Source organism: Monodelphis domestica, chromosome 2 (assembly GCF_027887165.1).
Source record: "Monodelphis domestica isolate mMonDom1 chromosome 2, mMonDom1.pri, whole genome shotgun sequence".
NCBI classification, from domain to species: domain Eukaryota; kingdom Metazoa; phylum Chordata; class Mammalia; order Didelphimorphia; family Didelphidae; genus Monodelphis; species Monodelphis domestica.
The window spans coordinates 270,988,609-271,014,437 of NC_077228.1; the positions used below are offsets into that span (position 1 = coordinate 270,988,609).

Below are 25,829 nucleotides of genomic sequence, written 5' to 3' on the forward strand. Positions count from 1 at the left end.
GAGTTTATTGACTATAGGAGTGACATATTAGCTTGGCAGGTAGTCATTTGCCTGGTGTTGAATAGCTAATGTAAGAATTGGAATTCCAACTCCAGCCTTCTGACACTGATGACACACCACTCATCCCAAATACTCCCCTGTAGTCAAGGAGCCTGCTTGCTGTCCCCCGTAGGCAACTTTCCGTCTCCTCCTCAACACCTTTACGCCATGCCTGGAAACCTCTCCTTTTTCCTTTCTGGCTCATGGAGCTCCTGGCACTTCCTTAAAGGCTCAGCCCAAATGCTGATTCATTCAAGGTGGAATTGTTTGCATACATCCTGATTTCACTCATCTGGAAACATGTCATGTACCTCTTATAGAGCTTAAGCTCCATGAACACAAAGGCTGCCTCACTTGTTTTTCCTTTTCTTGCTATCATTTTCTATCCCAGATGCCCAGCACAGTTTTATACATATATTAGCATAATATATAATGTATTTGTATAATATATATAATATAATATATAATATAATCTTATAATATATAATATATGTATAATATAGTATATATAATATAATATAACATATTAGTTATATGGAGGAGTCGAAATCCTCCTGTTATTCCAATCCAAATCTTACTAAAAAGCTACACATTCCTTACACTGGGCTCTTTGGAAGGCCTGTTCCATAGCTAACAACCTTGCTTTCTTCTCAAAGCTTTTCCTTTCTCATGCCTTCCATCTTCTTGCACTTCCCTTCTTCCTAATTACTTTCCAAAAGTCCTACTCCTGGGGCAATCAGGCTCTAACCCTTGATTTTTATCTCCCCTCATGTCCAATCTATTAGAAAGGTCTACAGAGGCAGGTTTGTTGTTATTCAGTCACATTCAATGTTTTGTGGCCCCATTTGGGGTTTTCTTGATAAAGACAATGGAGTGGTTTTCTATTTCCCTCTCCAGCTCATTTTATAGATGAGGAAACTGAGGCAAACAAGGCTAAGTGACTTGCCCAGGGTCACACAGCTAGGAAGTTTCTGAGGCCAGATTGGAAGCCCAGACCTTCCATCTCTCAGGGCTGGCTCTTTAATCCACTGAGCCCCCTCGTTGCCCCTAGACCCCTGCATTTCCACCGGCTATCCCTCATGCTTGGAATGCTCTTTCTTCTATCTCCATCTCACAACGTCCTTCAAGTCCTAACTAAAATCTCACCTTCCATAAGAAGTCTTTCCCCACCCCCTTTAAAACGAGTTTCCTGCTTTGACTATCTCCAATTCATCCTGTAGTTATCTTGTCTGTATATAGTTCTTTGTCCTCTCAGACCGTCAGCTCTGAAAGAACATTTATTGATTTTTTTTTTTAATCTCCAGCTCTTAGCACAATGCATGGCATTTTTGTTCAGTTGCTTTTCAGTCATGTCTGACTCTTCCTAACCCCATTTGGGGTTTTCTTGGCAAAGAAAATGAACTGGTTTGCTGTTTTCTTTTTTCTCCAGCTCATATTATAGGTAAAGAAACTGAGGCCAACAGGGTAAAATGACTCGACCAGGGTCACACAACTAGCAAATATCTGAGGCCACATTTGAACTCAGGAATATATATCTTCCTGGCTCTCTATCCATTGTACCACTTGAGGCAGCTTTGTAACAGTGGACAGAGTACTGATCCTGGAGTCATGAAGACCTGAGTACAAATACAGTCTCAAACATTTCCTACATGTTTGGACCTGAGCAAGTCACTCAACTTCTATTTGCCTCAGTTTCCTCAACCATAAAATGGGAATAATCTACCTCATCTACTTCTAGACTAGTTATTTTCTTTTTTTTAAACCTATTTTCAGTCTTAAAATTGATACTAAATATCAGTTCCAAGGCAGAAGAGCTGTGAGATCTAAGCAATTAGGATTAAGTGATTTGCCCAGGGTGACACAGCTAGTAAGTGTCTGAAACTAGATCCAAACTCAGGAAGAGGTGTCCTCCCAACTCCATGCTCTATCTACTTCACCACCTGGCCTAGCATAGTAGGTGCTTAATAAATGTTTATTGACTACCCGATTTACACCTATTTAATCATAGAGACCCCTTATCTTTATCCACTGGATTCCAATTGCCTACTACTGAGCCATTAGATCTATAGGGCAGCAGACATTCGAAGACTCCCCATATTTCTAAGAAGGTTTAAGCACATAGCCCAGGATTCAATGCCCTCTATAATCTGTCCCCATTTTATCTCTCCAACATCAACTCTCATTGATTATCTAATGAGCCTTCTCAGCTTCCGTATCTTTGCCCACATACTCCCACTCCCATTGTTTTTGTCCTTAATTAGTCAGCCAACAAGTATATTAATCACCTCTTTATGTGCCAGCTAAGGACAGCTGGGTAGTACAGTGGATAGAAGGCTGAGCCTAAAGTCAGGAAGACTCATCTTCATGGATTCAAATCTGGACTCAAACACTTATTAGCTGTTTGACCCCAAGCAAGTGACTTAACTGTTTGCCTCACTTTCCTCATCTATAAAATGAACTGGAGAAGGAAATCTCTGCCACAAAAATCCCAAAAGGGGTCATGCGTCAGACACAACTGAAACAACAAAAAAATACAAAAACTATGTGTCAACAATTATGCCGTGGATACAGGAGAATGAATTCTTAAAATCTTTACTTGTAAAGAAGTTACATTTTAGTTGAGAAGATAATAAACACACATAAAAGTATACATAAAATAAATGTAAAGAGAATAAATACAAAGTAATCAAATAATAAACATTTATTAGGCACTTATTATGTGTCAGGCACTAGGCAAAGTTCTGGTGATACAAAAAAAAAAGGCAAAAAGGACCACAAGACGGAAGATGATGCAGAGGGAGAAGCAACAAATATAGTCTGTGGAGGTCTTGATTTATGGCAGATTCCCTCCTAGGGATGGCATCAAATGGTGGTAAATACCGAGACTGAATGGAAATATTAGATTGGGCAAGTTGATAAAAGATTGCAGCCCCACTAAGAGTTGGCTTTTTCCAAACCCCTTGCTTTCAAAATCTTACTATCTATACTAAGGATTGATTCCAAGGCAGAAGAGTGGTAAGGGCTAGGCAATTGGGGTAAAGGACTTGCCCAGGGTCACACAGCCAGGAAGTGTCTGAGGCCATATTTGAACTCAGCATCTCCCATCTCAAGACCTGGCTCTCAATCCACTGAGATACCCAGCTGCCCCAACCCTACCACTAAGAGTTTTAAAGTGGTTTTGAAGAGATGTCAATCAAAGTTTTAGACCTGGGGGAAAAATGCCAAGTTCTCATTTTTGCCTTTTACAGTTCCTTTTGTAGTCACTACTTGGCAACATTTCCCTGGCCATGACCTCAGGATGAAAACTTTAGCCTTTTTTGCCTTCAGGGTCCCTTCTCAGTATTGTTTCATCACATTCAAATACTTACTAAAATATAGGAAATTGCTTTAAAATTTTTTAGTTAGTTAAGGTAAGTAATCCCTCGAGTCAAACTCCATATACAAACTCTATTAGAGAGACTAGCCTGGTCTATATGATATATATCTGTGTACATATGTTACATATGGCATATATATTAAGATGTGTCCGGCACTGTGCTAAGCACTTTTTACAAATATTATCTCATTTGATCCTCACAACAACCCAGAGAGATAAGGATTACTATTATTATTATTATTATATTACCTTAATTTTATAGTGGAAACTGAAGCAAACCGAAGTTAAGTGACTTAACCGGGGTTACACAGCTAGTAAGTACTGAGGCTGCATTTGAACTCAAGTCTCCTTAACTCTAAGCCCAAAACTGTGCCTTATCAGATAAAGCTTTATTGGAAGAAAAGACTACAACAGAAACACTTAATGAAGAAGCTTTACCCTCAAAGGTCCTGCAATTTAAATGTATCATTGCTTAACATTCCCTAAAATATTACTTTTTTAAAAAATAATATTTTATTTTCCCCCAATTACATGTAAAAACATTTTAATATTATTTTTTTAAAATTCCAAATTCCAAATTCTCTCCCTCCTTTTCATACTTCCCCTCTTTCTGAGACAGTAAGCAATGTGATACAAATTTTACATGTACAATCCAATAAAACCTTTTCCCATATTAGTCATTTTGTAGTAAAGATCTCAAATAAAAAAAGAAGAAAGAAAATGAAATATAGTATTTTTCGATCCACATTCATACTCCATCAGTTCTTTCCTGGAGAGAAAATAGCATTTTCCATCATGAGTCTCTGGGAATGTCCAGGATCCCTACATTGCTAAGAATATCTAGGTCATTCACAGTCATCCACACAATCAACAGTTGTTGATTGAAAATGTTGTCACTGTGTACAATGTTCTTCTGGTTCTGCTCACTTCACTTTGCTTCAATTAATGTAATTCTTTCCAGATTTTTGTGAAATCATCTTGTTCATCATTTCTTATAGAACAATAGTATTCTATCACAATCCATAAGCCTTGTCTTAATGGGATGCTTAATTATGGCTCCAAGATACTGATGTCAAGGTTTTGTGTTTCAGACTTGGTAGGAATATCAGTTTCAACCCATAACTGATTGAGAATTACAACACACCTAACAAGGGATCATCCAGATTTCATCTGAGGACTTCTTATAAGGCAACCTATTCCAGAAATAAATCTGAGGTGGAAGATTCAAGTTCAACCTCTATCTCATCTAGCTCCTTCTCTTACTGGCTCCCCAAAAATGTCTGAATTTTCTTTCCAGTTCTTTTTTCCTACTCCAAACCTACATAAGAATTATTTTGCAAAAAATTGCTGGAACGGTACATTAAATATTAAAGAAGCTAACTTTACAAAGAAAAAGGGAACATGGTTTATATAAGGAAGTACAAATGTGTCTGAAATGATAGGCTAAATCTAATAAGACAAAGTCTGACAGGGATAAATGTAAAGTCTTACTCTTAAGTTCAAAAAATCAACTACATAAAAATAAAATCTCCTTTAAAAATAATTAATTAAAAAAGTAGTACTAAATTGAGAAAGAGTAGATAAAAATACTCTATGTGGATCTAGGAGTTTGGGTGGACTACAAAACTTGTAGGAATAAACAGTGCAAAGTGGCAACTGGAGGTGTGTTACTCTCACAAGTTTATTGCTTATTTTTCAGGCTAAGCATTTACATTTCAGAAGTCTGAAATTGCTACAAATCAGAACTTGATTTACTGTTTTGTTGATTGTCTAGACTTTTATTTTTTGCACTCATCTTATTCATTTTTTTCACTTTTAAATATTTTTCCATGTTTACATGATTCATTTCCTTTCCCTCCACTCTTCCCTCCCCCCTCCCAGAGACAACAAGCAATTCCACTGGGTTGTTATTGTCTAAACTTAAAAAAAAAAAACTCTTACCTACTTAGAATCCAAACTAAGGATGCGTTCCAAGGCAGAAAGACAGTAAGGGATAAACAACTGGGGTTAAGTGATTTGCCTGGGGTCACACAGCTAGGAAGTACCTGAGGCCAAATTTGAACCCAGGATCTCCCAACTCCAGGCCAAGCACTCTTCCACTGCACTACCTAGCTGCCCTTCTGGCCTTTTTAAAAGTATTAGTAATGCAGATTAATTTTTCAGATTAAATTTTAAAGTGTGTGTATATGTATAGTTAGTGGTTATCCTTCCTACTTGAAAGAGGACCACAATGATGTCACTATGCTGGGGTCAATGTACCGTATGTTGAACTATGACTGATCAGACTAATATGAGTTCAGAAGGCTCTACCACAGATCAGACACAAATAGCTCGTATGAATATTTGGGATGGAGATGTCTCTAAATTTGTGCATCTCATGTTTCTTTTCAGGTGCTGCAGTTCTGCTTTGCACATTGAATCTAAGTTTTGCAAAGTGCTTTACATTCATTATTTCATGTGAGCCTCACAACATCCATGATCATTGCCCAAAAGACCAATGAGATCTTAGGCCGCATCAAGAGGAACATAGTAAGGAGGTAGGTGAGAGGTAGGTGTTTTTTTTTTTTCCTGCCTAGATCATACCTGGAGCATCATGTTCGTTTTGGTAAAAACATTGATAAGCTATAGTACTCCCAGACCTCAGCAACCAGAATAGTGATGAGTCTCAAGATCATGATGAGTCTCAGAGTCAATGTGAGGAGCCTCAAAATCAGTAGTGATGAGTCTCAAAACTACTGGTAAAGAGTCTCAAAGCCAAGGGGGTGGATGGATCTCAAAACCACCTTGATGACTTGTTGAAGGAACTAAGGAGAGGGGGAGATATAGTCTGAAGAACTTTAAATCATTGACCCACAAAATCACTGGATGTCAGAGCTAGAAGAGACATTCAGGATCATTTACTTGACTCCACTTCCATTTTACAGATGAGTAAATATAGACTAAGAGAGGTTAAATAATTTGTCTAGGCATGCACAGTGGCAAAGCTGGAAATAGAACTCATGTTTCCTGACTTAACAGTCCAGTTCTTTTCCTGATATGACTCAAGCTATCACAGGGGAAAGGAAGTAGACTTGTTCTGGAAGACAGAACCAGGAATACTACATGAAAATTACAGGGAGGGAATTTTCAGCTCAATATAAGAAAAACTTATCAAAACTGTCCAGAAATTATTTGGGCCACCTTGAGAATTTGTGAGTTCCTTGTCATTGGAAGTATCCAAGAAGAAACCAGATGACCATTTGTACTGGACATTACAGGAGAGATTGTGGGACTAGATGGTCTCTAGACACACTTCCAATTATCATTCTCTATGAAATCATGTCTAATTAATTTGTAAATGTTCTCTGAGGCAGCAAATAAATATATCCCTGTGGGGAAAACATTTTACTTAGATTTTCTTTTTTTTAATTAAAAACATTTTAATTCAATTTCATGTTCAACTTACTTAGATTTTCAAAGGGTCTTTCACAAAGTTTCACAGAAAACTCACTATTCTCTTAAAATATTAGTCAACATGTGATTTGAGGAAATGTTTTGTCCTGGAAAAAAAAAACTAGCCAAAGAAAATATGAGATAGAGAGAAAAGAGCCACTTCTCTGGTAGAGATGTCATTTTCCTGAAGATTCCAGCCCAGTGTGCTGCTGTGACTATGCAGGGCATCCTAGGAAGAGCATTAGAAACAACAACAGAAAGAGACAAAAGCCCTCTGAATCCACATGTAGACCATTCTGTATAGCTCTATCTCAAGAAAGAGATACTGGAACTGGGTGGTTATGAGAGTGGTGGCTGTCTAAGGAGATTCTGAAAAGACTGGCTCTCTTCATTTTGGAAACACAGACTGAGAGAGGATTGAAGTGCACAAAATACATATGACTGAAGTCAATAAAATAATGAAAGGGATGAATAGGATGGGCAGGGACTAAATTCTGGAATATCAGTATAAAGGATCCTTCTGGGAAACTAGAAGGGCAGTAATTTTAGGACATATCAATGAATGAATCAATCAAGTAAAAGCCTTTATTAAGCACCTACCATGTGCTACACTGGTAATATAGATACAAAGAATGAAACAAATCCTATTCTCAAGGAAATCATACTGTATGAGTCGGGGGAGCCCCAAATCTTTAAAAAATTCTCCCAATCTGTTTCCATGAATGCCGTATGCCCTGATGGAGATCAGAAAGCTTCCTGTGCCTTAATTGATGAACTCCATGAGGTGCTACAACCCAAAAATGTATATTACTTGGTGGCTATCATGCTAGTGCTTAGCTAGAACAATTGCCAGGTCCTTACCCAAAGCTGGTCCAGCTTGGTAGAACCTACCCTTATTTGAACTCCACTGGCATAGCCTTCAAGAACCCAGGGCTGCCTCCAGGTATAATGAGGATTTTAGCTAGGTCAGACAGAGGGAGGTGGGGAGGGCAGACATAGCAGAGAGAGAGAACATTAAACTTATGGAAATTGACATGTTAGGAAGTACCTGCCACTTCTTGGGATGAAACCATTAATAAATGCTAAGAATGTTTAGATACATTCTCAAATGACAGTTAATGATGTTAATTATGTTGATCTTCTCTAATTTGTGAGGTTGATGTGAGGGTCATCCTTGTCTTTCTACCCACCTGAATCTGGCTCCCTGCAGGGAAAGACTTCTGGGTTGTTGGGGATGGGCAAAAAAAAAAGGACTGGCCCATGGTGGGAATTCCCATGTGTTTTGTATTATTATGGAAAATGGAGGTGCAACTGGTGGTTGAAAGAGGGACAAATGTGAAAGGAGGCTGAAGCCAGGAGGGATTATAGGGGAATTTTGGACTCTAGGCCCCATCTGGGAGGAGTTGTAAGAGGGGAGGTTGACATAGAGCTTTTGCCAGTAGTGACTGGGACCAAGCAGAGTTGATGCTGTGGCTTCCATGGTTGCCATGGTGAAGGTGGGAGGGAGAAGGTGGGAGGGAGTCAGTCCCCCAGGGAGGGAGGGAGGGGAGACCTTCGCTTATTGATTGAGCTCCAGTCAAATTCAATCGCAAGTGAAAATGGATTTTTTAATGCGACTATTAGCTGCTTTGGAGACGCAAATTGAGTTCAGTCAGACGGAGGAGGCCGCCATCAAAAAACAATTTGCAGTCTGAGGCCCAGGGTGGGATACAGGGGTAGGAGAGAGAGAGAGAGAGAGAGAGAGAGAGAGAGAGAGAGAGAGAGAGAGAGAGAGAGAGAGAGAGAGAGAAAGAAAGTCCAGGGGGTTCCCAGTTCCTAATTCTCAAAAACCCAGAGCCAAAGCAGACCCAGGATCTAGACTGAGGTTGCTGGGGCAGAGCCAACTGAATTGATGGGGGATATCAAACATAGGAGGATCTGGTGGATCCTGGGATAGAAAGAAGGATGAAGGATGCTAGAGAGAGAAAGGAAAAGGGGTTCAAAGGAATCTGATGGGGGGGAGGGACTCTAGAGCACAGAAAGACTAGGGAAAAGAGAGGGAGTCAAGGGGAGAAGGGAGTACTAGACGAAATCAACCTAGGATTGAGGACTAGCAAGACAGGAATAACAGAAAGACAAGAAAGCAAATCAAGGATGTCTGTAGGACAGTGCCCTATTGAACTGGTTAGTTATGGTGTCTCTGCTGTGGAAGGAGGAACAGGAAAGAGAAAAGAGGAGATGGAATTGTCCAGGGTCCTGGGCTATTCGAGGTCTCTCAGGACAAGTTTTTATGCTCAGACTGTCCAGAAATTTCTCTTTGATACAACCCATCAAGATTCTTGAAATGCTACCATTGAGGAATCATTCCGGAGTTCCCCTGTTGATAGGCAGAAGGGTCTAGAAGGGGAGAAAAGCCATCAGCCTGGACATCCAACCATAATGTGAAATCCTTTATCTGAGACTATCAACCACAGCCCCTGGGAACAGAGGGAACAATGAGGTTCAGTTGGGGAGATGTGGGACAGCAGAGGAGAGAGCAGAGGGACAGAGGGCGGCACTGGTGGAAGGAAGGGAGCTAGTGAGATTCTAGAAGGGTCTGAGAGGATAATGAAGAGGAGGACAGTGTACCATGAAAGAATGGGACACTGTGGGCAGCAGGACCAGGGCAAGAGCTGTGAGACAAGGGGAGAAGAAACTGATTAAGGGAGATGAGAAGTCAAGGACAAACCACCAATTTCACCATTTTGCTGTGCATCTGGGGTGGGAAGAAGGACTAGATAAGAAAGCAGGACCCCGGGTTAGGGGAGAGTGAGCTGGGATGGCTTTTGAAGGGGAGGCAGAGGGCTGGACTGCAAAGACTGGGGGGGGTGAGTTTGGGTGGGTGAGGGAGCAGAAGGCTGGCCTGGCGATACTGCCAGGGAAGGGCACCCAGATTTCCCAAACAAAGCTTGTGCTGGGGAAGGGCAATAGGCTACCCTCTTAAGAGTCGTACCGGAAGCCCTGGTCTGGTGAGTGAGAGACAGACTGCAAGCTTGATTGAGAGGAGGGACAGGGAGGGAGGGTAGAGGCTGGCACGCACAGCAGCTGGGGAGTGCAGCTCCAGGAGTAAAGGAGGGGGTGAGGTAGGGAGAGGGGTGTCAGGAGGAGTAGGTATGACATTGGTTTCTTCTGAATTGTTCTTTATCACCAGCCTTTGCCAGTCGCCCTCTTTGCATATGCAAATGAGCCCATCCTCCAGCAATTACACAGTAATCAGGGGCAAATTACATTCTTGCTGTTTACTTTCCATGTCCTTAATTAATCCGGTTATTAGACGATTAATGAAGCTTGTTTGGTGAGAAATTCATAGCAAGAATGGAGGGGGGTGTGGAGGGAGGGAAGCATAAGAGGATGCGCATCTGGTAGCCAGGGTGGGAGCTGGGGAGGGCTGGGTGCTGGTTGGAGGGAGCCTCAAAGCAGCAGACTCTGGGAGTGGCTGAGTGTGTGAGCACAGTTGTGTCTGGGAGTCCAAAGCTGGGTGTGTGGATCTGCCTGTCTGTGTCTGTCTGTCTGCCACCCGGGCTATGGCTAGCTCTGTGTATGCATCCATGTTTTAGTGTATGTCTGTGTCTATGCCTGGAGGAATATGATTGTGTCTCCATAGGTGCAGGCTCCCTCTCTGTGCGTGTAAATCTGAACCACTTGGTGTACATATAGTCTGAGTGACCCTATGTGTCTGTATGTCTGTGTGTATCCATGTGGTTGCCTGGAGGGGGAGGAGCCTCCAGATAAGAGAATAAAGGCTGATATTTAGAGAACTCTTTAAGATTTGCAGAGCTCTTTACAGACATTATCCGATTTTATTCTCACAACAATCCTGGAAGGTGAAATTTTTTTTATGCCTGGTTTAGAGATGAAGAAACTTAGAACTGTTTAAGTGAGTTGCCTGGGATAACACAGCTAGCTGTCAGGCAGAATTTGAACTCAGGGCTCCTGACACCAACTCCACCGTGCAATCCATTCTACCAACTAGGTAAATAATATCTTTAACCTCTATTTGTGCCTGCAGGATGTGCCTACATATCCCTCTGCATGTCCCATTTATTATATGTGTGTTTGTGTGTCTCCATAATGTCCTTGTATGAGTCTCTCTGATCACCACCTCAGCCTCTAAATACTTCATAGCCTTCCTACCTCACCCACCACCCCATTCCTACCCCCATCTCTGCCTCTCCAGTCCTCCCCATCAAAAGCAATGGAATTCTCTCTGCAGTTGCCCTGCCCTAACCCCCAGCTCCTCCCTCAGTCTCCTTGGGTTTTGTCCCTCATAGTGGTTTTTCTCCTCATCCCAGTCCACCCCTTACAAGACCAGCTTCCAGCTTATTGCCCTAAAGATCCCATCCTGGCACTAGGCTCGGGGTTTGGAGACCTAACCCAGCTCCCTCCTCCCCCCCCCCCCCGCCCCCCAAGCATCTCCAGACCCCTCTCTTGCTCACGCAGTTACAGCCGGAGAGAAATGTGTTCTGGGGCTTTTCTGTTTCTGCAATCAAAATAATTCCTAGGGGACACCAGTACGGCAATGTGGTACATGGGGGAGAAGGAGGGGAAAGGCGATTGCTGGATTTGGAACCAGAAGCCCCAGATTCAAGTCTGTCCTCTGCTCCTTCCTCCTTGTTTGACTACAGGCAAGTGTCTATTCCTCAACCAATAAAGTGTGGGGCTGGATTAGATTCGAGGACCTCTGAAGGTCCCTTCCAGCTCTCAATCTGTGAAGCCACAAGACACCTGCTTAGAACTCTGCTCTCTTTTTCCTCCAGTGACAGTTTGTAGGGGATTCTAACAAACGGATCCCTGCTGGGGTGTTAATGGGTGTTTGACGGTTTCCTGTGTCACCCCCTCCCAGGTGACACATGTGCATTTTTAGCAGGGGCTTCCCAGGGACCACGAATGCCTTCACCTAAGGGAATTAATTAGTATGTATGAAGCACCTATCGCAACTCAAAGGAGCTAGTCACTGAGGGCTATGCAAAGAAGAAGGCATGAGCCTTCCTTCTCTGGGAGAGGCTCTATTGGTAGGGGAACCCAATCCTTGAACCCCTAAAAATGCCTATTGCATACTAGAGACACAGTCATTCAGCCCTCCGAGTGGAACCGCCCCTTGTCAGAGCTACACAATCCTGGAGCCAGAGACCCGGCTCATTTGTAAGCAAGTGGCTTGGCTGACCTATGACTAACCCTCCCACTAACTACCATCCCGGGGCCAGCGTACCGGCTGACTCAACGATTGACTGACTCAATGACTGACTGATGATGGCACGACCGGCTGACTGATGACCTGCTCGGCTGTCAGGCTGATTGACGTCCATCCTGAAGAAGGGGCCCCTGCCGAAAGGTTTCTACCACTGGAGGGGGTTGGCCGTCTCCACCCTTTATGGGCTTCCCCTTCTCCCCTCCTTCCTTTCTCCCTCCCCTGCAATTCTGCAGAATCTTTCTCTAACTGAAAACCCAAGAGCCTGGAAGAATAGAATCAGATGAGCTAAGGAAGCTAATTAAGGGTCTCATTTACATATGCCGGTCCCTCCCCCTTGGCACACCCCTTATTGTATGCTGACAGTTACCTTAGCAACCAGACCCTAAAGACTCGCAGCTCCTCCAGGCTCCTCCCCTTTCTGTTCTGCCTGAATGCTTCCATCCACCCCAGACTATCAGGGGAAGCAGGAAGCTTCCTGCTAGTCCAACCTCCCCATTTGACAGATGAGGAAACTGAGGACCGGAGAGAAGTGACTTGACAATTATGGAGTTACATTTACATAGCAAATATAAGTACTCTGAAGCCTAACTCAAATGCTGCCTCCTCCATGAAGCCTTCCATGATTCTTCCCCGTTGATGAGTCTGGCATCAGCCTTTGCTGTGTATCTCTGTAATGAATTTATCATACTATTGTTCAGCTGTGTCTGACTCTTTGTGATACTATTTGGGCTTTTCATGGCAAAGAAAGGAGTGGTTTGCCATTTTCTTCTCCCGTTTATTTTACAGATGAAGAAACTGAGACAAATGGGGTTAAGTGACTTGTCCAGGGTCACACAGCTAGACTATGTCTGAGGTCACATTTGAACTCAGGAAGATGAATAGGTCTTCCTGAGTCCAAATCCAGCACTCTATGCACTGTGGCACCATCTAGCTGCCCCATATTTATCAAGTATCAATATGAGTTTAGAATTATGTGTTTGTGCCTTATCACCCAACTACTGGCAGCCAGAGAAGGGGATACTTTGGTGTGGAAGTAGCCTTCATTCAAAGAGTAACTGGGGCTTTGGCAGAGAAGTTGGCACATGCAATCCAGGGACAATGGCAGAGTTGATCTGATTCAGAATTGGAGGAGAGGAAAGGGTAAGGAGACTATTGAGGAAGTTCTTGGATAAAAGGAACTGGAGTGAAATGGAACTTTCCTGAAAATGTTCTGAGATAAGTAGTGACCAAGCAGGAGAGCAGGGACCCAAGGTGCAGGTTTCTCCAGGATGTGGTCTCTGCTGTAAGCCCTGAGAGGTTAGTGAGGAGGCTGTCTGAGAGAAAGTCGAGAATTCATATAGAACTCCAAGGAATGCAAGATATTTTACATGTTATTTCAGTTTATTCTTACAGCACTCCTGTGAAGTAGGTGCTATATTATTGGTTACATATTTATATACATACATATATGTTACATATAATTATGTAACTATTATCTATAACATGTATATATAAACATACATGTATAAGTGTTATGTATGATGTATCATGTAAATGTATATATATGTGTGTGTGTATATATATATATATATATATATATATATATATAAAATAAAACAGCAGTAACTAGGTAGCATAGTAGATAGAACACTGGACTTGGAATCAGAAAGACCTGAGTTTAAATCCAGCCTCAGACACTTACTAGTTGTGTGACCTTGAAAAAGTCATTTAACCCACTTTGCCTCAGTTTCCTCATCAGTCAAATGAGCTGGAGAAAGTAATAGCAAACCACCCCACTATTTTTGCCAAGAAAATCCCAAATGGGGTCACAAAGACTTGGACATGACTGAAATGACTGAACAACAACATATATATTATTAATTACAATTCTATATATTAGATAACTACGATTATATTTATAATTATATACAATGTATAATTATAATGTTAATTATAATTATGCATATATATTTTTACAAACAAAGAACCTGAGGATCAGAGATCTTAAGTGACCTGTCTAGGACTAGCACACAACTAGTAAGCTTAGTAAACTGAGGTAAGATTCTAACTCAGATCTTTTTGATTCCTGCTCTAATGACATCTCTACTAAACTACTGAGATTGATTGTTGTCCTTCATACTTAAAGAGTACCAATGACATCACTGGTAACTTATTTTGTCTTGAGCATAAACTGGATTCAAGTAAGACACGGTTGCAAAAAAGTCATCAGCCTCACTCTGTCTTCCAGAGTCATCCAAGTCCAATGGCAAGATAAAAGTCAAGATGACTGGTGATGGCTGAGGATGCACTGGATGATCTTGAACTCTTCAATGCTTGGCTAAACCCTTAAGCACTCCACAAAACCTTCTTCCACCACTTTTATGGATATTGGAATGAATTGTTCTCATCTGCCCATTCCAAGAGAGGAAGTCTTTACATCCCCCTAACTCACTGACAGGTGAGCCCTCCTCAACCTGGGCTGGCTGCTCAGTAGAAATGAGTTTCCTGGCATGTGGCTGCTGCACAGGGTACAGCTTCTTGAAGCCAAGATGGGCAGGAAAGGTGGATGAGCAGCCCTGAAAAGGGCTTAGCAAGCCCTCACACTAGAGGTAATATAGTCTTCCCTAAACACAGTCTTCCCTCTCCCATAAGTCTCAGAAAGTCAAATTCAGAAGATACCACTATAAAAGAGAATTCTGGGATAGTCTATTGGACTCTTTCCTAATGGGGGAAGAGGGACATTCATGAGGCAGAATCCCAGGAACCAAAGGTTATATGTGGAAGTATTTCCTCATATCCCTCCTACCTCACCTATGCAATGGTGACTTGCACCCATTCCTCCTAGTTCCTAAATCTACCTCAGCACCTTCTACCCATTTTCCTGAGTTTGGCCTTCTGGGGTCAGGAAGAAAAACTTAGAGCCATCTTCCACATAGCAGCTTAAGTGATTGAAGATTATTACCCTGCTTCCCCTCAGTATTTTCTTCCCCAGACTAAATATCTCTAGGTCCTTCAATAATCTCCTGTGGGGCATGATCTGTTTATCCTTTGGGGGGGGGGATTTATTCAATTTTACTAATATCTTTGCTAAATGTGGTAGCCACAACTGAACACAGTACTCAATCAGGGAAAAATACAACAAATTTATTGCCTCCTTTTAGGAACAAGCATCTATTAATAAAGCCCAAGTTTGCTTTTTTAATAAAAAACCCTTACTTTCCATCATAGAATCCATGCTGTATATTGCTTCCAAGGCAGAAAAGCAGTAAGGGCTAAGCAATAGGGATTAAGTGACTTGCCCAGGGTCATACAGCTAGAAAGTATCTAAAGTCAAATTTGAACCCAGGACCTTCTGTCTTTCCTGACTCTCAATCCACTGAGCCACCTAATGCCCTCCTTAAGATACCTTTTTGATTGGCATATTCTTCTGATGAATCATTTTGATCTTACTTTCCAACTGTTTTTTTAGATCCTTACCTTCTGTCTTAGAACCAATATTGTTTTTTTTATAAAAACCTTTACATTCCATCTTGGAATCCATACTATATATTGGTTCCAATGCAGAAAAGTGGTAAGGGCTAGGCAGTGGGGGTTAAGTGACATGCCCAGGGTCACAAAGCCAAGAAGTATCTGAGGTCAGTTTGAACCTAGGACCTCCCCCTCTCATTCAACTATCCTTATCTTACCATGAACTTCTATAATTAATTCTTTAACTGTGTAAAAGACTTAATATTTGTTTCTATTAAATTTCTTATTAGTCAGCTAAATATTCTAGCCCATGAAGTTCTCACTTTGTTATTCAACATTTTAGTTATTCCTCCCAGCTTGTCATACATGATGTCTATGTCTTCATCTAAGACATGAATAAAAGAGTTGAACGAAGCAGGGTAGAAGATAGAGTCCTGGGGTACTCCTCTAGGGTCATTTATCCAGGCTGACATCAATCTATTAACCACTACTCTCTAAATCCTATTATTCCACCAGTTCTAAGACCCTCTAACTATACCTTCACTTGAACATCTCTCTCCTCTGTCCATAAGAACTGTATGAAAGACTCTCAAATGCCTCATTGAAATTTAGGTATTCTGAGGCTGTGGTGTTCTCTTGATATAGACGTCTGGTAAACCTGTCAAAAAAAATGTTAGTGTGCTATGTTCTATTCTTTCTGCAACCATACTAGCTTTGAGTGATCACTGCTTCCCTCTTTAAATGTTAATAAACCATCCCTTGAAGAATACATCCTAGAATTTTGCAGGTACTCAGCATCTCGCAGGTTGTCCCTATGAATCACATGCAGGTTGATAAAGAAAACACACAGGTAGCAAAGAGATTTCTCCAGTTGAAAGCAAACTCCCATGGAGGCTGAGAAAAGCAATAATGCATGAGGTCCTCAGAAGATGGGGTTTTGGGTCAATTAAATGGATTAGATAGGTGTGAGGTCGGACTTAAAACTCTCCCTATGCAGCGATTGGTTGTGACAAATGGCATCCCCTTTGACAAGTACAATTTCCCACCTATATCAGCATCAAACTTTGCAGTCTCAGAGATCCAACCTTTTCTATCATCAGTCTCAAGTCAGGCCTTAGACATCTTGGAGAAATCAGAAATATAGAACTGGAAGGGATTTTACAGATCATTAAGTCAACCTCATTTTATAGGTGAGGAAACAGAAGGACAGGGACACTCAGTGAATGACCCCAAATAACCCAATTATTAAGAGAAATAATTAGACAGAATGGTAAGGATCAGATAAAGGATTCAATTTTAGGTTCTCTGACTCCAGATTCAGTTAGGATGGCTAGCTACAACATCCTGCCTGAAAACCAGGTTCCAAGATCACCATGGCTCAAATGTCTGGGTCTGGTAGGGATTTCTGCCTAGAGCAATTGACAAAACAGAAACTAATACTCCCAGGCTCAATTTTAGGAGCTGGGCTAAAGGAGAGGGAGAATAGGAGAAATGTTATCTTTCACCTCAGAAGAGAAGGAGCTAGAAAGAATGCTACCTTTAAAGACTAAGCCTGTTCTCGTTAAGCAGCCAATCAAAGGAGGCTACCCCCACTAGAGAGGCAGGAGACCCTGAGTTCTTCATGTTAGGCAATCTGGACATGCTTCAAATGAAAATAAAAGGGTTGCATTAGATGTCCTGTAGGACACCTTCTGAGGCAGCTAGGTGGGTGCAGTGGATAGAGTACTGGGCTTGAGATCAGGAATATTCATCTTCCTAAATTCTAATCTGGCCTCAGACCCTTACTAGCTATGTGACCCTGGACAAGTCACTTAACCCTGTTGGCCTCCGTTTCCTCATCTATAAAATGAACTGGAGAAGCAAATGGCCAACCACTCCAGTATCTTGGCCAAGAAAACCTCAAATGGAGTCATGAAGAGTTTCTTCCTAAATTCTAATCTGGCCTCAGACCCTTACTAGCTATGTGACCCTGGACAAGTCACTTAACCCTGTTGGCCTCCGTTTCCTCATCTATAAAATGAACTGGAGAAGCAAATGGCCAACCACTCCAGTATCTTGGCCAAGAAAACCTCAAATGGAGTCATGAAGAGTTGGACATGACAGAAAATGAACAAATCTCATTATAGGGGCAGCTAGATGGTTCAGCTGGAGATAAGAAATACTGGGTTCAAATTTGAACTCATACTTCCTACCTGTGTGACTTTGTGAAAAGTTCTGTAAAATGAGCTGGAGAAGGACATAGCAAACCACTCTAGTATCTTTATCAAGAAAACTACAAATGAGGTCACAAAGAATGGGATACAATTGAACAACAACAATAACAACAACAACATAGGGTTTGTTGTGAGGATCAAATGAGAAAATAATTATCTGATGAGAAAATCAAATGAGAAAATAATTATTACAATAATTATTGCAATAGCCTCTGAATTGGTCTCCCAGCCTCTAGTCTCTCCACTATCCTAATCCAAATTCCACACAGCTGCCAAAGGGAAACTTCTAAAGCATAGATCTCAAATGTAGATCTGCCCATGTTGCTCTCCTGCTCAAGAAGCTCCCCTATAAATTCCTCATCTCTTCATCCATCTTCTCTTTATTCTGTATTTACTTATCCATCAATATATTGTTTCCCTCTACTAGAATATAAGCTCTTTGAAGGTAGAAACTGTGTTTTGGTTTGGGCTTTGGGTCTCCAGCAAAGTCAGGCATTTAGTAGGTTATTAAATGTTTATTGAATGAATGGATGGATGAAATCTACCAGTCCTTTCAGTGTCCTTATGTCAGAAAGTCTTGTATTTCCTGTACCCAGAAAATACAAAAACTTCAAAGCACCCATTTGTGTGGTCATCACAAAGCTCAGAGAAGAAAAAAAATTATGGTTTAAAGAAAACAATTAGGACTCTTCTCAGAGCTCATGAAAAATATCAATCCCTACCTATAACAGCCCTTCCTTTAGAGACCTATATGGCTTCCACCACTTACAAGGATTCTCTTGGTAGGACTCCAGCAGGCTCAGACTCTCAGTGAGTGGTATGTAATATGACTGTTCACACTTCCCAGCAGTTGATAAGACACCAACTATAGCTCCCAGCTGTAAATATTCATTGCTATTTCATATACCTTCCTATACCATTCTGTCTACAGTCCCTCTGCAGTTCCTAGCAGGTAGCATTGCTAGTCATTTTTCCTGAGAAAAAGCTCTCATGGGGCCATGTTGGTAGGCATGTCAGAATTTTTGTGTTGTAGTGCCATACACTGAACCAAACTGGGTGAATACTCTAAAGCCATTCCCTCATACTGTCTAGATTTCTTGTCTCACAAAATATGCCTGCTTATCTTGGAAACAGATTCCTTCGGAGACACTAAGTTAAGTAAAGATGGATTTGCAATCTGATGTTTTCTTTTCCCCAACTCCTAGGAAGTCTCTTGTCCATGTCAGCACTTTCTATAGGTCTAAAAGTGTGACCAAAATTTTTTCAAATATTTTTCCAAAAATAACTTTCCCTCCAGAATCATTATGAATCTTTCCTTCTCTAATGACCCTAACTTAAATGCTCTCCACCATGCCTTCTTTCTATTAATGGATGCTCTTATCTAGTGTATATATTCTTATATATAGGCATCACTACTCTGTTTAGCAAAGGCAAACAAACAAACAGGTTTTGTTGCTAGAGGTTATAGGTTATCAATGCAGCTTCTTCATTTAATATGTTTTTTTCATTCATTCATATGCTAATCAAAGAGGGTGTTGGGAAGAAGGCTTATCTTGATATCACAATCTCCACACAGTTCCTCCAGGGTAAAAGAGTTCCTGAAAAATGGCATGGGAACACAGGTTCATGATCAGAAAAGGAAAAGAAGCTGCAGGTAATTTCCTAACCTGCATCAGATAATTGTCTAGGACTATGTTGGCAAAGATGTGGCATGTCCCAGTGTGTCAGAGGGGACTGCTCCATTCCCCTTCTCCACTGCACCAGAGGGACTTTTTTTGCAAGCCTCAACCCTCTGCACAGCAGACCAATGCAAGCAGTTCCTCCCTCTGCTTTCTGGGGTAATGGGGAGTGGGGCTCACAGGCAATTTGAAGGTGCAGTTTAGGCATGAGATCTCTAAAAGGTTCACCAACACTGGTCTAGGACTTCAAATCAGCAACAAACACGAGCGCTTAAAATTACACACACACACACACACACACACACACACACACACACACACACACACACACATTTATATGCATATAATATGAATATACCTATAAAATACATATTTATCATATCAATATTTTATGTAGTAGCATTTTAAGGTAGCCAAGAATAGAAAGGAAGCTGCTAGAAGATAAATATAGAGAGATAGATAATAGAGCATTTATTATTTACTATGTGTTTGACACTGTACTAAGTGGTAGGGATGTAAATGTCCTCCCTTCATTCTCATGGAGGACCAATGACATCATGGGGTGATGTCTTGACTTGTGCAAGAATTAGACTGAAGTGAAGCAGAGTTGCACAAAGTCTTACTCTCTCTTCCAGAGCCATGGAAGTCTGGGAAGGAGATAAACATCAAGACAACTGATGATGGCCTAAGATACACTGGATGACCTTGGTATCTCTGATATCTGACTAAGCTTTAAGCACTCCATAGTACCTGCTTTGGCTACCTTCATCAACTGTTCTTGTCAGCTCATTTTCCTGGGTAAATCTTTGCATGCTTTAGGTAGGCACTCCACTAACTCACTGATGGGTTTCAAGCCTGTGTTCAGGGATGACTAGCATCTCTGGTGTCAGAGCTTACTAAGTGCTTTTCAAGGCTGCTTTTTTCCTCTAGTGTTCATTTGCCACTCAACTCTCATCTGTGTCTCCAAGAAGCTACAGCATTCAGCAGCCACATCCCATAAGATGGGCTAAACCCGGTTGAGGGCAAATGAGAGACATCAAACTCATTGGTGTGTTAGGAGGTATCTACCCAAGCATGTGAAAATTTCTACCAGCAGAATGGGGAGATGAGAACAATGTGTTCCAGTGGTCATGAAAACAGCTGAAGCAGGTGCTGTGGAGTGCTTAGACCTTGGTTAGGGATTGAAGAAACCCGTCTTCCACTACATCTTGGACCATCGATAGTTGTCTTGACATTTGTCTTACCACTAGGCTTCAATAACTCTGGAAAAGAGAGTGAGACTGCTGACTTTGTACAATTCTGCCCCATTTAAATCCTATTCACATACAAGTAAGACATGACCCCTTAATGTCATGGGCCCTCTTCAAAAACAAAGGACAAGCAATAAGATGATTCTATAAAATAAAAGTTATCAGTAAAATTAATCTTTTCCAAAAAGAATAAATAATCTTAGCCTGAGGCATTCTAGATGCTTTCCTTGATAGTTGCCTGTCTGGGCGTGATGCTTCATAGCCATTAACTGTGAATTAAGAGTTTTACGTGGCTAATATGGAAATATGTTTTGCATGACTTTGCATGTATAATTAATGTCATATTGCTTGGCTTCTCAATGAGTGGGAGAGGGGCAGGAGGAAGGGAGAGAATTTGGAACCAAAAAAAGGTTTAAAGAATGTTCAAATAAAAATTTTTAAAAGAATTGAACTCTTATCTCTCCCTGTTCAATAGAAGCTTTCCAATCGCTGCACTGAAGCCAGTAGCCATAGAGAGTAGCAGGTGGACCAGGAAAAGCTAGATAGGGTGCAAATAGGTGGTTCAGTGGATTGAGAGTCAGGTGTAAAGATGGGAGGTCCTGAGTTCAAATCTGATCTCAGACACTTCTAGCTGTGCTACTCTGGGAAAGTCCCTTAACCCCAGTTGCCAAGCCCTTACCACCCTACTGCCTTGAAATCAATAGACCAGTTTCATTCGAATACAGAAAGTAAAGACTTTTAAAAAAACCAAGGAGAGGGGGCAACTGGGTAGCTCAGTGCATTGAGAGCCAGGTCTAGAGACAGGAGGTCCTAGATTCAAATCTGGCCTCAAACACTTCCCAGCTATGTGACCCTGGGCAAGTCACTTGACCCCCATTGCCTAGCCCTTACCACTCTTCTGCCTTGGAGCCAATACACAATATTGATTCCAAAATGGAAGGTGAGGGTTTAAAAAAAACCCAGGAGAGATAGAAAGGTGGCGAATAGAGATGTGACCTGCTACACTGTAATGCTTAGGTAATGCTTAGGAGAGATCTAATGCCTTACAGACATCAATAGGTTTGGCATTTCTAAAAAGCATTAATGGCTCTTTGGAGTTGGAGCTATGAGTTGCCCCTTCCATTCCAGGGCAACATATTGTCCCCTCTCTGTATTCCCCCCCCCTTAATGTTCTCTCATCACATGTGTTCTCTGTGTGCATACCTTCTCCAACTAGTGGCATAATAACCCTTGAAACAATATGTCACCTAAGTACATGGCATCTTGTTACTTTATTTTCTATGTTGTTTGATTAAACATCTTTTTTTTCAAAACCAAGGTGTTCTCTGATTGATTGGCAAAAGTAAAATACATTAGTGGAGGCTCTTGAGCTTTGGTTTTGAGTGAGTGCTGACTCAGAATGCTTAGAACCTGCAATAACTTTTTGGAGGCTGAGGACAGATATCTAGAGTACTCCAGGTACTAAATTCCATTTTTTAAACCCTTACCTCCTGTTTTAGAATTAATATTGTGTATTAATTTTAAAAAGGCAATGGGGGTTCAGTGACTTGCCCAGGGTAACATAGCTAGGCAATGTCAGAGATCACATTTGAACCCAGGACCTCCAGTCTCCAGACCTAACTCTCAATTCACTGAGCCACGTAACTGCTCTCAATGTTAAATTCTTTTTTTTTAAAAACCCTTACCTTCCATCTTGGAATCAATATTGTGTATTGGCTCCAAGGCAGAAGAGTGGTAAGGGCTAGGCAATAGGGGTCAAGTGACTTGCCCAGGGTCACACTGTTGGGAAGTGTCTGAGGTCACATTTGAACCCAGGACCTCCCATCTCTAGGCCTAGCTCTCAATCCACTGAGCTACCCAGCTGCCCCTCAATGTTAAATTCTTAATGTACAAAGCCACTTCCCTGTTCCTTTTAGCTAGTCTACTCCTTTTGAACAAAGCTTATTTTTCTGTGGCTTCAATCTTGCTTTTCCGTGTGTTACCCACCTCCCAAATATAAATTGTTATTTTTATTAAGAGGATGTATCAAGGCTCTAAAAAACCTATTTGTTGCCCACAGTTCAACAAAGCATTAGTAGGTGTTGAAGGTGGGAATAGTTGAGGCCTTTGAACTATGACTTAAAATGGCTTTTAAGTTGGTAAGACTTCTTCTGAAAGCTTCCTATAGTTATTCCCTCTCGCCACAACAGTTCAGATCCTGGAGAAGTTGTAAGTGCCAGTCTTAGAGAACAGGGAAGAACTCTTGCATGGAAAAGAGATTTAACCTGATTTTCTGTCCTTAGAGAGCAGAAATGGGAGCAATGAGTAGAAACCCCAGAGAGGCATATTTAGGTTGTATCTAAATCTTGGGACCACATGACCTAAGGTAGGGGGGAAGAGGGAACCATATGGCACTTTCCACCTTACCAAATAATGTGAACAGACTCCTTCACCCTCCACCAATGCAGGAAAACACCCCACAAGTCCTGTGTTGGGCTGTTTTAAAGATTCTGACCATTCCAGTTAAGCAGCCAGTGGGAAAAAACTCCACCTAAAAACAGATTAGGCCAACACAGAATATCCATGCATACTCCAAACCTATAGTCTCCCAGAAGCAGTGCCCTAGCATCTTCCAAGTGAGTGATTACATCTTAGGTCATTTAGTCATGCTATTACACTAGGAAAAGTTTTTTACCAATTAGAGCTGTCCAAAAAGAGATCAGGCTATCTCAAGAGGTAATAACGAGGTATTGTAAGTCTTTAAACAGGCAAATCACTTGTCAGGCAGAAAGAATTCCTTTTCTGGTTGGCCCCTAAGATCTCTTGCAACTCTAAATTATAAGATTCTGTGATTCTTATATAGTAGTAAAGGGCATAAGAGTTGAGGGCTAGTGCTAAATGCAGGCAAGAATGAAGGTTAAGTCCCGAGCAAAAGTAAGAACATCTAGGTGATGAAGTAAGGAGCTAGCTAGCCCTTTTCTCATCTATTTAGCATCTGGACCAGCTGGCATGGCACCTAGGGAGAAGCACCAAAGGAGATTATCTTTCTCTCACTTCTCCTTTGAACTTCCAAGCTGGAAGACTTACTGGCCTTTCCAACTTCTTTGGCTAAAGTTTCTAACTTCTACTAGTAAATTCCTTTTTCAAGGCTCCATGGCCTTCCTGGATGTTCATATGAATAAATGATGGGTCATGAATTCCTTCCACTGAAAAAAAAAGAAAGCATAAAAGTGTTCATCAAATGTTCCTTACAAAAATATACCATATGTCTAATACACAGAGAGAAACAACGTATAAAGTCATACCAACAGTCAAGGAAGGGTCCAGCCATCATATTTTTAAATGTGGGCATCCCCCAAAACATTATCCTCAGATTTGTCTTCTCTTTATTGTCACTCTACTATCTTATTCACTCCTATCAACTTCATTATCACCTCTTTGAAGATGTCATCCAAATTCATATTATCTCCTTCAGTCTTGCACCTCTAGCTAGCTGCTGGACAGCTCCACATGCTCTCACAATTGATGCCTGAAAGTCAACATGTGCAAAACTGAATTCATTATCTCCTTCTTTCACCCCCTTAACCCACTTCTCCCAACTCCCATTTTCTATTGATGATTCCTACCACCTTGTCATTCATTCAGATTGAAAACCAAAGCCAGTAAATCAGTCATTAACATTAAGCTCCTACTATGTACCCAGGCACTGGATACAAAGTAAAAGACAGTCCTTGCCCTCTAGGAATTCAAAGTCTTTTGAAGTAGACAAAATGCAATCAAATGTGTACAAATAAACTATAAACTGGAGAAAACACAGATAATCACCAGAGAAAAGGAAACTAGAATTAAGGGGGATTGGGAAATAGGGATTTACTTGGCACATGAAGGAAACTAAGGAGCCAGGAGGAAGAGAATTCTAGGCATAGGGAATAGTCAGCAAAAATTCCCAGAGATGAAAGATGGAATCATTTATGTGAGGAACAGCAAGGAGTCCAGAGTCACTGGTTCAGAGAATTGATGATGGTGAGTCACACTAGAAAGTCATAAGGGACCAGGTCATAAAAAGCTTTGAACACCAAATACAATTTGGTATTTGATCCTAGAAATTATGAAGAGCCACTGGAATTAAGTAAGAGGCTGATATGGTCAGACCTATTCTTCTGTTTTTAAAAAAAAATTAATCCTCAGCTTCCATCTTTAAATCAATACTGTGTATTAGTTTCAAGGCAGAAGAATGATAAGGGTTTAGGCAATGAAGGCTAAGTGACTTACTCAGGGTCACACAATTTAGAAGTGTCTGAGGCCAGATTTGAACCCAAGAGCTCCCATCTCTGGGCCTTGCTCTCAATCCAGTGAGCCACCTAGATGCCCCATGTCAGACCTATTCTTTGGGAAGATCAATTTGAGGAGTGAATAGAAGATGAACTGGAATGGGATGAGACACCATACAATAGATTATTATCAGTTCACATCGGGTGATGTGAACACAATAATATGGTTGAAAGATGAGAAAAGAGATGGGAACACATATGAAGAATGTTACAAAGATAAAATTGACAAGGTATGGCACAGTTTGGATATGATGAATGAGAGAGAATGAAGAGTCAAGGATAAACCACCTAAGTCATGACACTAAGGAACTGAAAGGATGGTGATGCCCTTGGGAGTAACAGGGAAGTTGAGAAGATAAGAGGGTTTAAGGAGAAAGATTAGTTCAGTCTTAGAGAGGATAGTAATAAGATGTCCATCTGGTTGGACATCTGTTTTGAGATGGCAGTTGGAGATTAAATATTAGAGGTCAACAGAAAGGTTATGACTTAACAAGAAATTCTGGAAGTCAATGGCATTGAAATTTGAATCTATGAGATCATCAAATGAAATAATATAGAGGGAGAAGAGAAGAGGTCCTGGTACAAAGCCCTGGAGGATATCCAGTTATTGGGTGTGACCTGGATGAAGATGCAACAAAGGAGACTGAAGTAGTGGTGAAACAAATCAGAAGAAAACCAGGAAAGAATAGCGTCACAAAAACCAGGAGAGAGGAGATGACTGACAAAGTCAAATACTACAGAGATCAAGAAGGCTATAGATCATGAGATTTGGCAATTAAGAGACCACTAGTAACTTTGAAGAGGAGTTTCAACTGAATATTGAGGTCAGAAGTCAAACGGTAGAGTTAAAAAAGAGAGTGAGGGAGCAACCAAG

General features: G+C 41.2%; 2 long non-coding RNA genes across 2 annotated transcripts in view; both read left to right on the forward strand.

Annotated features, from left to right (window-relative positions):
* The first annotated feature begins 8,399 nt into the window (after positions 1-8,399).
* On the forward strand, positions 8,400-13,277 carry LOC130457003 (uncharacterized). Its single transcript, XR_008915939.1, has 3 exons — positions 8,400-9,834; positions 10,717-10,838; positions 11,306-13,277. It is a non-coding gene; the product is annotated as an uncharacterized LOC130457003 (long non-coding RNA).
* Positions 13,278-13,678: 401 nt separating this feature from the next.
* LOC130457339 (uncharacterized) overlaps positions 13,679-25,829 on the forward strand; it is a 33,411-nt gene continuing 21,260 nt past the window's right edge. Inside the window, exon 1 of the long non-coding RNA XR_008916516.1 lies at positions 13,679-14,493. This is a non-coding gene — a long non-coding RNA (uncharacterized LOC130457339). The remainder of the gene's footprint in view (positions 14,494-25,829) is intronic.